Source organism: Rhincodon typus, chromosome 35 (assembly GCF_021869965.1).
Source record: "Rhincodon typus isolate 14 chromosome 35, sRhiTyp1.1, whole genome shotgun sequence".
Lineage (NCBI taxonomy): Eukaryota > Metazoa > Chordata > Chondrichthyes > Orectolobiformes > Rhincodontidae > Rhincodon > Rhincodon typus.
Window position 1 is genome coordinate 24,680,606 of NC_063366.1, and position 12,691 is coordinate 24,693,296.

At 44.2% G+C, this 12,691-nt stretch overlaps 1 protein-coding gene across 1 annotated transcript in view; it reads right to left on the minus strand.

Annotated features, from left to right (window-relative positions):
* LOC125487047 (carcinoembryonic antigen-related cell adhesion molecule 1-like) overlaps nucleotides 1–12,691 on the minus strand; it is a 191,810-nt gene that overhangs the window by 162,946 nt on the left and 16,173 nt on the right. The window lies entirely within an intron of this gene.

Consider the following 12,691-nt stretch of genomic DNA (forward strand, 5'->3'; position numbering starts at 1 on the left):
AGCTGGCTTGTTTCTGTTCAGATGTTTCTCCACCGTGCTAGGTGACATCATCAGTGGAGCCTCCCATGAAGTGATGTTGTTCTACTCCACTTGGAATTTGTACTGTCCTGTCCATTATGGTGAGTACTGTCATTTCTGGTTTTGATCTGTATGGGTTTATATATGGAATTCAATTCTATATGTTTGTTGATTGAAGTATGGGTGGAGAACCAAGCCTCTAGGAATTCCCATGCGTGTCTATGTTTGGCTTGGGCTACTATGGTTACTTTGTCCCAGTTAAACTGATGTCTGTACATTCAGACAATGAAGGCTATTAAGGAGAGTTCATCGTGCTGTTTTGCTGCTAGTTGATGTTCGTGTATTCTGATGGCTAGTTTCCTTCCTGTCTGTCCAAAGTAATGTTTGTGGCAGTCATTGCATGGTATTTTGTAAACCACATTTGTTCTGCATGTTGTGGGAATGGGGCCTTTTAATTCTTGTAAGTATTCGTCGTAGAGTGGTTGTGGGCTTGTGGGCCACCATGATTCCTAGTGGCCTTAGGAGTCTTGTTGTCAGTTCTGATATGTTCTTGATGTAGGGCAGTGTGGTCAGTGTGTTAGGTTGCACTGTGCCCTCCTGTTGTTGTCTGTCATTTTAGGTATCTGTGGATGAAGTTGCGGGAATATCCGTTTAAAGCGAGGATCTTGTATCAGTGTTCTTCCTCTTCACGGTGTAGTTCTGGAGTGTTGCAGTGTGTCCTGGTGCATTTAAATAGTGTCCTAATGCAGCTTTGTTTGTGGACGTTCAGGTGGTTGCTGTGGTAGTTGAGGATTTGATCTGTATGGTTTGGTTTTCTGCCTACTGAGGTTTGGAACTCCCCGTTTGTCAATTGTTCTACTTTAACATCCAGAAACGGAAGTTGATTCTTGGTTTCTTCTTCCCTTGTGAATTTAATCCCTGTGAATACCTTGTTGATGAGGTGGTGGGTCTCTTCTAATTTGTTGCGTTTAATAATGACAAATGATACACACAGTCTCAATGGTTTCAATGCCTAAAAATGGTTAGAGACTTTAAGGGAATAAAAAGAATTTTGAATTTGGACAAATTTACATAGAGATATAATAATATCTAGAATGAGTCATCAAGTAACTTTAAAAAAAAAATGTTTGACTTCTGTTTTAAAAATTATAGGATTATATTTCATGGACTGCAAATCTCTACAGATCTCTCGAATTAGATGTGGTGATAATAATTAAGTTGCAAAATTGAATGAGATGAGGTAATTGAGGGTGGAGACTGATGGCAGAAGGAAAAAATAAGTTAGAATAATGGGTTGAAATGGCAATTGAGGTTAAAATGCATTTTAGTGAAAAGAAAGTTTAAATGAGAGTACCAAACTGATAGCTTTCTCTTGGTGATGTTTGTGTTCTTGTCTTTTGTTTTAAGAAAGATTGAATTGGTGTTCAAACCACTACCCAAGGCATCGGAACCAAACGTGGAGAGATAAGTAAAACCTCATAGATCATTTGATAAGATCATGTGGGAGTCAAGAATGTGTGACATGGTCATGGGATGCGGATGTAAGTATGCAAAAATGAATGTTACAAGAGATACAAAACATGCACTGAAGAACGGGTCTCAGACATGTATACCTACTTGACAAAAGGATTAATGTAGCTTGGAAGAGCAGACAAACATAGTTTAAACGATAAAACAGTGACACAGATCCCTAGAGAAACTGACTTAAAAACAATGAAAGGGATGTAAAAAGAATTACAATCAAAATAGAAAGTGTGATGGGCTAATATGTCAAAATGTTACAGACATTAAAGAATATGGACTCTGGGAGAAGAAATAGTGGACAGAGTGAAAGGGCCCATTGGATGACATACACAAAGCCCATCTTGAGCATTTTTTTATGATTAAACCAGTAGGTGAAATTGTAATGTGTTAGGACAGCTGGTGTATGTGAAAGAAGGCTGAGCTAAAACTTAGGTGGTGTTGGAGTCTGTGGTAAGGGAACCCCCCGGGGAAAATAAATGGCGGGATACATAAGCTGAAGGTAAAGCCTGATGAATGTTAGAGCTGTATTGTTTGATACCATGTATATTGTAGCTCAAAGGGGTACCTGCATATGGAGGTAGTTACCACTTAATGGTACAGTCATTCATAAATCGGCAAGGGAGGAAACATATTGAAGAAGTATCCTCAAGACGGATACAGATGAAGAAAGCTGGAGAAATTTTGAATCCATGTATGGTATTATTTTACTGTTATTGGGTGAAGTGATGTGCATATAGGGAACTGGAGGATTAAAAAAAAACACAATTAAGGAATGCAAATCTAGAATATACTGCATTTTACAGCAAATTATATAAATAGATTAACTGAAAAAACATAAAATCGACTTACAGCCAGCTAGTCTGGCACACTTTTTTTTTTCCATCTCCTCTCTCAGGTTTTGAGGGCGTTCAGCAACAGGATCCTCGACTCCAGGACAACAGCCAAAATAGATTAAGTTGCGTGTATGTATGTGACACAGTTGCGCGGTGGCTGTGATTAAAGATATTACTGCCATTAACATAGGCATGAAAACATTAATCCTCTGTGGGCACCTCTCAATTTTGAGCACATCGGAAACACACAGGCACGTGGCACGACTTTCCAGTTCTATCATGGCCTTTACTGTACATTGGGATGTGATATATATATATTTATATAAGGGTTGGTCCCCAAATGCCACTGTGATCATTAATTTGATCATACACCTTATTGTTATATTATTCCTACTGATTATAGTTATTTTCACTGAAGTTTTAATCTTCTAATGTAGCTTACGTACTCTTCTTGTATGTTCTCACATGGCTGTCACTGATTTATATCTGCTTCTGCAATTGTAACATACGCTGTCAAATGTCATCGGGGTGGATTGTATAGGATGGGCTGAAGGGCTAAAATTGTTGATTTTCAACAGCTGCATAATCTTGATTGAGGTCTGTGAACACTCCTGTACATGCTGAAGACAGCACAATCAGCATGCTTTTCTGTAAATTGTTATTCTGTGCCTGGCTGTTTGTTACACTTGTATAAGAGAGAGAGTTTTGTTCCAAACCTCTGGACTTCACCTCGGACTGGAATCATGAATGGTGCCAAGAACAACCTCAGCCTCCAGACCAGCAGTCAATCGAGGGGACCCGACAGGCAAAAGGGTGTGAGGCTTATTGCTTTTTTCCTCTCTTTTTTTTTCATTCTTTTTATTTTATGAATAAATGTTCCTTTCTTTTGTTTTTTATTATTATTCAATAAATGTTCATATTTAAGCAAATTGCTGTTGTCGAGTCTTCTGTTAACTACATTTAACTGAACCCAAAAAAAACCACTTGGATACACTCTGTGATCCAAAACACCCCTTATTTGTGAGCTGTTTGTAAATACGAGCGTTTGTAAGTTGAGCATTCGCAAATCAGGGACAAGTCATGTTTTCACTGTATAGCTTTACTGTGTTCCCTGGATTAGCATCAACGATGGAACAGTCCAGCACATCATTGCAAAAGATATGGATGAAGCATTCACAGCATTCATAGAAACCAGTCTTCAACCAATTAGTTTCTTGATATCACATGGAGTGAATCAGTCGGAAGAACTGGATACTGCAAAGGCTATGGGTCCTAACAACATTCCAGCAATAGTACTGAAGACTTGTGCTCCAGAATTTGCTGCTCTCCTAGCCAAGCTCTTCCAGTACTGGCACCTACAAGACAAGGTTGAAAATTGCCCAGGCATGACCTGTACATAGAAAGCAGGACAAATCCTACCTGGCCAATTACTGCCCAATCAGTCTACTTGTTGATCATCAGGAAAATGATGGAAGGTCTCACCAATTGTGCTATCAAGCAGCACTGCTCAGCAATAACCTGCTCAGTGACGTCCAGTTTGGGTTCTGCCAGGGCCACTCAGTTCCAGCCTTGATTCAAACATGGACAAAAGAGCTGAATTCCAGAGGTGAGGTGAAAGTGACAGCCCTTGATGTCAGGGCCACATTTGACTGAGTGTGGCATCAAGGAGCCCTATTAAAAATGGAAATCAATGGGTATCAAGGGGCAAACTCTCCGCTGTTGGAATCCTGCCTGGCACAAAGGAAGATACTTGTGGTTGTTGGAGGTCAGGCATCTCAGCTCCAGCACATCACTGTAGGAGTTCCTCAACGTCATGTCCTAGGCCTAACCATCTTCAGCTGCTTCATCAATGATCTTCTCTCCATCATAAGGTCAGAAGTGGGGATGTTCGCCAATGATTGATTGCACAATATTCAGCACCATTTGTGACTCCTGACATCTGGGTGGTGGTGAAAATGCTGGAGTCAATCATTAAGGATGTAATAACTGAGCATCTGAAAAGCAGTGACACAATCAGCATGGATACACTAAAGGGAAATCATGCTTGACAAATCTTCTGGAATTTTTTGAGGATGTGACTAATAGGATGGAGAAGGGTAAATCAGTATATCTTGTGTATCTGGACTTTCAAAAGGTTTTTGAGAAGGTTCCACACGAAATTAGTAAGGAAAATTAAAGCTTATGGTATGACAGATAATGTACTTGCATGGATAGAGAACTGGTTGGCAGACAGGAAGCAGGAAGTTGGAATAAACAGGTCCTTTTCAGAGTGGTGGGCAATGACGAGTGAGGTGCCACAGGGTTCTGTGCTGGGACCTCAACTGTTCACGATATACATTAATGATTTGGACGCAAGAATTGAATGCAATATCTCCAAGTTTGCAGATGCCACTAAGCTGGGTGGCAGTATTTGTTGTGAGGAGGATGCTAAGAGGCTGCAAGGTGACTTGGACAGACAGGATGAGTTGGCAAATTCTTGGCAAATGCAATATAATGTGGATAAATATGAGGTTATTCACTTTGGTCCAAAAAACAGGAAGGCAGATTATTATCTGAATAGTGGCAGTTTAGGAAAAGGTGAAGTGCAACGAGACCTGGGTGTCATGATGGAACAGTCGCTGAAGGTTGCTATGCAGATGCAGCAGGCAGTGAGAAAAGCTAATGGCATGCTGGCCTTCATAGTGACAGGATTTAAATATCGGACTAAGCAGGTCTTGCTGCAGTTCTACAGGGTCTTGGTGAGGCCACACCTTGAGTATTGTTTGCAGTTTTGGTCTCCTAGTCTGAGGAAGGACATTTTTGCTATTGAGGGAGTCCAGCAAAGGTTCACCAGACTGATTCCTGGGATGGCAGGACTGACATATAGGAAAAGACCAAATCGACTGGGATTTTACTCACTGGACTTTAGAAGAATGAGGGGGGTCTGTTAGAAATAATATAAATCCTGATGGAGATAACAAGGTGTGGAGCTGGATGAACACAGCAGGCCAGGCAGCATCAGAGGAGCAGGAAAGCTGACTTTTTGGGTCTCAGCTCTTCTTCAGAAATGGGGGAGGGGGGGGGGAGGCTGTGATAGAAGGTGGATAGTGGAGCAGATAGGTGGAGAGAAGACGGATCGGTCAAGGAGGCGGGGATGAAGCTAGTAAAGGTGAGTGTAGATAGGGAGTTGGGATGGGGGTTGGTCAGTGAGGAGAGAGGGGCATGTAGGTGGGAGGGAAGATGGACAGGCCAAGGAGAAGGGGATGAAGCTAGTAGGTGAGTGTAGGTAGCAAGTGGGGGTGGGGTTTGGTCAGTGAGATGGGAGAGAAGCGGTCTCCGAGCCTCCGCTTGGTCTCCCTGATGTAGAGGCAGCCATATCGGAAACAGCGGACACAATAGACCACATTGGTGGATGTGCAAGTGAACGTCTGTTTAATGTGGAAGGTTTTCTTGGAGCCTGGGATGGAGGTGAGGGGGGAGGTGTAGGGGCAGGTCAGCACGTCCTGCATTTGCAGGGAAAGGTGCCAGGGGTGGCGGAGCTAGTGGGGAGTGTGGAGCGGATGAGGGCGTCACGAAGAGAGCGGTCCCTCCGGAAGGCAGATGAGGGTGGGGCGGGAAATATATCCTTCGTAGTGGGGTCACATTGCAGGTGGCGGAAAATGATGCATTGAATCCGGAGGTTATCGGGGTGATACGTGAGGACAAGGGGAATTCTGTCTTTGTCTTTGTTTTTATTGCTGGGAGGGGGTGTGAGGGCTGAGGTGCGGTTTTCAACCACTGTGGAGGGGAAATTGCAGTCCTTGAAAAACGAGGACATCTGGGATGTCCATCTTGGGAGCAGATGCAGCAGAGGCGGAGGAATTGGGAATAGGGGATCGCTTCCTCGCAGGAAGGTGGGTGAGAGGAGGTGTAGTCTAGGTAGCTGTGGGAGTTGGTGGGCTTGAAATAGATACCAGTTTCCAGGTGGTTACCAGAGATGGCGACAGAGAGGTCCGGGAAGGAAAGAGAGATATCAGAGATTGTCCAGGTGAACTTAAGGTTGGGGTGGAAGGTGTTAGTAAAGTGGATGAACTGTTCAAGCTCTTCGTGGTAGCACGAAGTGGCGCCGATACAGTCATCAATATAATGGAGGAAGAGGTGGGGTATAGGGCCAGTGTAGCTGCGGAAGAGGGACTGTTCCACCTATCCTACAAAGAGGCAGGCATAGCTTGGGCCCATGTGGGTACCCATGGCCACCCCTTTTGTCTGTAGGAATTGGGAGGAGTTGAAGGAGAAGTTGTTAAGGATAAGGACGAGTTCAGTTAGGCGGATAATGGTGTCGGTGGAGGGGGACTGGTCGGGCCTGCGGGAGAGGAAGAAGCGGAGGGCTTTTAGACCATCTGCATGGGGAATATACTCATTGGAATTCAGAAGAATAAGGGGAGATCTTATAGAAACATATAAGATTATGAAGGGGATAGATAAGGTGGAGGCAGGGAGGTTGTTTCCACTAGTGGGTGAAACTAGGACTAGGGGGCATTGCCTCAAAATAAAGGGAAGCAGATGTAGGACTGAGGTCAGTAGGAACTTCTTCACCCAAAGGGTTGTGAATCTGTGGAATTCCCTGCCCAATGAAGCGGTTGAAGCTACCTCGCTGAATGCTTTTAAGGCAAGGCTAGATAAATTTTTGAATAGTAAAGGAATCAAAAGTTATGGTGTGCCGGTGGGTAAGTGGAGCTGAGTCTCAAAAAGATCAGCCATGATCTTATTGAATAGTGGGGCAGGCTCGAGGGGACAGATGGCCTACTCCTGCTCCTAGTTCTTATGATCTTAATGCAAGTATACAGGGATTGGATGTCCATAGTGAAGATGAAGTGTTGAGGGCCACGGAATCGGAAGTTTTAGAGTTAGTGGAGGGCGTGGGTGGTGTCCCGGACATAGGTGGGGAGTTCCTGGACCAGAGTCGAGATAAGTGGAGATAGGTTCGGTGGGGCAGGAGCAGGAAGACACAATGGGTTGACCGGGGCAGTCAGGTTTATGGATTTTGGGAAGGAGATAGAAACGGGTGGTGCGGGGTTGGGGAACAATGAGGTTGGAGGCTGTGGGTGGGAGGTCACCTGAGGTGATGAGGCTATGGATGGTCTGGGAGTTGGTGTTTTGGTGGTCATGGGTGGGGTCATGACCTAGGGGGGCGGGTAGGAGAAAGTGTCAGAGAGTTGGCGCCTGGCCTTGCCGATATAAAGGTCCCTTGTCCGTAGGTTTTATAGTGAGGTTAGGGTTGGAGCAGAGGGCTGCACATTCTGTGGGGGAGAGACTGGAGTGTGTGAGATGGGTGGAGAGGTTGAGGCAATTGATGTCGCGACGGCACTTAGAGATGAAGAGGTCGAGGGTGAGTAGGAGGCGTTGGGGTGGTGCCCAGGAGGATGGGGTATGTTGGAGGCGGGAGAAGGGGTTTGTAGAGGTGGGGTTAGACTCGTGATTAAAGAAATAAGCGCGGAGGCGGAGGCAGCGGAAAAACTTTCAACATCCAGACGTAAGTGGTATTCATTGATGTTCGGGTAGTCCTCAGCCTTTGCCTCAGTGAGGGGGAGATCTAGGGGAATGCTGAAAACCTGGCAGGTCTGTGGGCTGGTGTTGACTGTAGAGTTGCTAGCTGTAGGGGCAGATTCAACACATCATTCTCCACCACCTGCAATCTCACCCAACTACGAAGGATATATTTCCCTCCCCACCCTTGTCTTCCGGAGGGACCACTCTCTCCATGACTCCCTTGTCCACTCCACACTCCCCACTAGCCCTACCACCCCCGGCACCTTTCCCTGCAAACGCAGGAGGTGCTGACCTCCCCCCTCACCTCCATCCCAGGCCCCAAGAAAACCTTCCACATTAAACAGATGTTCACCTGCACATCGGCTAATGTGGTCTATTGTGTCTGCTGTTCCCGATATGGCCGCCTCTACAGCGGAGAGACCAAGCGGAGGCTCGGAGACCGCTTCGTAGAGCACCTATGCTTGGTTCGTGACAAACGACAACACCTCCCAGTTGCGAACCACTTCAACTCCCCCTCCCACTCCTTGGACGACATGTCCATCCTGGGCCTCCCCCAGTGTCACAACGATGCCACCCGAAAACTGAAGGAGGAACCCTACAACCCAATGGTCTCAATGTGGACTTTACGAGCTTCAAAATCTCACCACCCCTGACCTCATCCCAAGACCAGCACCCCCCTTTCGTCCCCAACTCCTTGAACTGTCCGTCTTCTCTCCCACGTCTCTGCTTCTCCCACCTCACTGACCAACACTCACCTACTAGCTTCATTCCCATCTCTTTGACCTGTCCATCTTCCCTCCCACCTACCCACCCCTCTCTCCTCACTGACCAACCCCCATCCCAACTCTCTATCTACACTCACCTTTACTAGCTTCATCCCTGCCTCCTTGACCATCCGTCTTCTCTCCACCTATCTGCTCCACTATCCACCTTCTATCACAGCCTCTCCCCCTTCTCTATTTCAGAGCCCCCTTCCCCTCCCCCATTTCTGAAGAAGGGTCCAGACCCGAAAAGTCAGCTTTCCTGCTCCTCTGATGCTGCTTGGCATGCTGTGTTCATCCAGCTCCACACCCTGTTATCTCAGACTCCAGCATCGGCAGTTCCTACTATCTCTAAATCCTGATGGGACTGGAAAGGCTAGAAGCCTGATGTTGGGGAAGTCAGGACTTGGGATCACAGTCTAAGAGTAAGGGTAACCCATTCAGGACTGAGATGAGGAAGAATTTGTTACTCAGAAAGTTGTGAACCTGTGGAATTCTCTCCCACAGAAAGCTGTTGGGGTCGGTTCATTAGATCTATTTAAGAGGGAGTTGGAAGTGACTCTTGCAGCTAAAGGGATCAAGCAGTATGGGGAGAGGGAGGGAATGGGATACTAGGATGATCAGCCATGATCGTATTGAATGGTGGTGCAGGCTCAAAGGGGTAAACTGCCTAATCCTGCATCTATTTTCTATGTTTCCTCAGATACTGAAGCAGTCAATATTCAAATGCAACTAGATCTGGACAATATCCAGGCTTGGGCTGACAAGTGGCAAGAAGACTTTGTGCCACACAAATGCCAGGCTATGACCATCTCTTATTAGAGATAATCCAACCACCACTCCATTGACATTCAATGGTGCCACAATCATTGAATCCCCCTCGCTCAATATCCTTGGGGTTGCCATTAACTGAAACTCAACTGGACACACCATCTAAATACAGTGACTGTAAGAGCAGGCCAGAGGCTAGAAATACTGTGGTGACGAACTCACTTCCGGAGTCCCTAAAGCCTGTCCACCACCTAGAAGGCACAAGTCAGGAATGTGATGGAATACACTGCACTTGCCTGGATGAGTGCAGCTCCAATAATACTGTAGGAGCTTGACAGCATCCAGGGCAAAGCAGTCCGCTTAATTTGCACCACATCCACTTCCTCCACCATTAACACCTCAGTAGCAGCAGTGTGTACCATCTACAAGATATACTGCAGAAACTCATCAAAGAACTTTTGAAACCCATGACCACTTAATCTGGAAATGACAAGGGCAGCAGATATTTAGGAACATCACTTTCTGCAAGATCCCCTCCAAGCCATTCATCATCCTGACTTGGAAATATATTACTGTACCTTAAGTGCCGCTGGGTCAAAATCCTGGAATTCCTTCCCAATGGGCGTTGTGAGTCTACCTACAGCACATGGACTGCAGTGGTTCAAGAAAGTAACTTGCTACCCCCTTCTCAAGGGGCAACTAGGGACAGGCAATAAATGCTGGTCTCCCAGCAATGCCCACAGCCCATGAAGGAATAAGAAAATTTAAAATTAATGCATTCACTGTAAATCTTACTGTGCTCACTGGTTTGAAACTAATGCGTTCATTGTATTTGCTTAAGGTGTTATTTGGATTGACACTAATACATACAGTGTATGAATACACTGTTCTCACTGGATGGACACAAATGTATTCATTGTGCAGCCTTATTGTGCTCATTGGGTTGACACTAATGAATGCACTCCACATCGTTAATGTGTTCACTGTACTGACACATTCATTCCGTGCATGTCCTTACTGTTTTCAATGGATTAATGCTATTCACTGTGCAGTCGAACAGCACTCAATGGTTTGACACTGGAAAGGGTTTTATCTACAAGTCACAGTGAAAAAACACCTGAAGTTGAAACACTGACTATAGGGGAAACACTGCCTGTAGTTGAAAAACTGTCAATTAAACTATCAAACACTATGGATGAAATACTGTCAGCACACAAAACACTGCCTCTCAATTAAAAACTGTCATTTAAACATTTTGTTTAAGTGAAATAGTAGATGAAACACTGCAAATGATGGTCTTTAGGTGAAACATTAGACGAAACACTGTGTTGATGAAACACTAGATGAAAGACTGGCTGTAGATGTAACACTGTATCACTGTCTGTAGATGAAGGACTGTCTCCTGAAGAAACACAATGAACAGTCTTCAGAATAAACGTTGTCTGGAGAAGAAATCTTGTTATTGATTAAACACTGTCTGTAGTTTAAACACTGCAGGTGGATCACTGCTTGTATATGAAAACTATTGATTAAACACTGACTGTAGCTGTATCACTGTAGATGAAAGACTATCTCCTGATGAAATATTGTCAGAAGATATCTCACTGTCTCCAGAATGAATGCTATTTGAAGAAGAAATATTGTCTGTCGATTAAACACTGGATGCAAGTGGATCACTGTAGATGAAAGACTGTTGGTTAAATACTGATTGTAGATATATCATTGTAGATGAAAGACTGTCTCCCAATGAAACACTGCCAGTACATGTATCACTGTCTTCTGAATGAACACTGTCTGTAGAAGAAACATTGCTAATGAAATACTGACTGTATATGCAATACCGTTTACAGATGAAACACTGTGTTGATGAAACTGTCTGCATATGAAACATTGTAGGTGAAGCATTGTCTCGATTAAAAAGTGTCTGTTGATGAAACACTGCAGATGAAACATTGACTGAAGATGAAACACTGTGTATTTGCTTTGATTTATTATTGTTAAATATAGAGCAATATAATGAAAAGTATTGTTTTGCATGCCAACCAGACCAATCATACTTTGCATAAGTACATCAAGGTAATAGAACAGAATGCAGAACATACTCTTATATATGAGAGGACCGTTCATTAGTTTGATAACATCAGGCAAGAAGCTGTCTTTAAACCTGTTGGTATGTGCTTTCAAACTTTTATATCTTCCGCTCAGTAGAAGAGGGTGGAAGACAGTATACCTGGGGTGGGAGGGGTCTTTGATCATGATGGCTGCTTTCCTGAGGCAGCAGCAAGTATAGATGGAGTCACGGGAAGGAAGACTGGTTTTCATGATGAACTGGGCTGTGTTCACAACTCTAATTTTTTTGTGTCTTGGGCAGAGCAGTTACCATACAGAGTTGTGATGCATCCAGAGTGGATGCTTTGTATAGTGCATTTATAAAAATTGGTAAGGGTCATTGTGGATGTGCTGAATTTCCTTAGCCTTCTGAGGAAGTAGAGGTGTTGGTGTACTTTCTTGACTGTAGTGACCACCTCCACCTCAGCACCATTGATACAGCCAGGGGTATGTCCTCCATTAGCAGTGTTTCAACAACAGTCAGTGTTCATTCCGCAGACAGTTTCATCAACAGAGTGTTTAATCAACAGACAGTGATTCATCTGCATGCTGTTTAATCTACAGAGAGTGTTTCTTCTACAATGTTAATTCTGAGAGAAGATCAATCTATAAACAGTGTTTCATTGGGAGATAGTTGATGAAACACTGTCTCTCGATGAAAGACCGTTTCCCAATGAAAGACTGTCTATAGATGCATCACCTTGTCTGCGAAATGACCACTGTCTGTAATTGAAACACTGTCTGGAGAAGAAACATTGTCTGTAGATGAAACACTGTATGCAGACGGTTCACTGTCTGTGGATGAAATACTGTCTGCAAGTTAAATACTGCCTGTAGGTGAAACACTGTAAATGGAAAACTGTCTATCGATTAAACATTGACAGTAAATGAAATACTGCAGGTGAAACAATGTCTACAGATGAAACATGGTCTGAAGATGAAACACTATCTGTAGATAAAAGACAGTCTCCTAATGAAACATTATAGATTTATTGCTGCCTATAGATGAAACACTCTGTTGATGGAACACTGTCTGTAGTTGAAAGACTGTAGAAGAAACACTGCAGAAGAAACATTGTCTGTAGATTAAACACTGTGTACAGATGGATCAGTGTGTCGAAGAAACACTGTCTGCAAGTGAAATGCTGGCTGGAGGTGAAACACTGT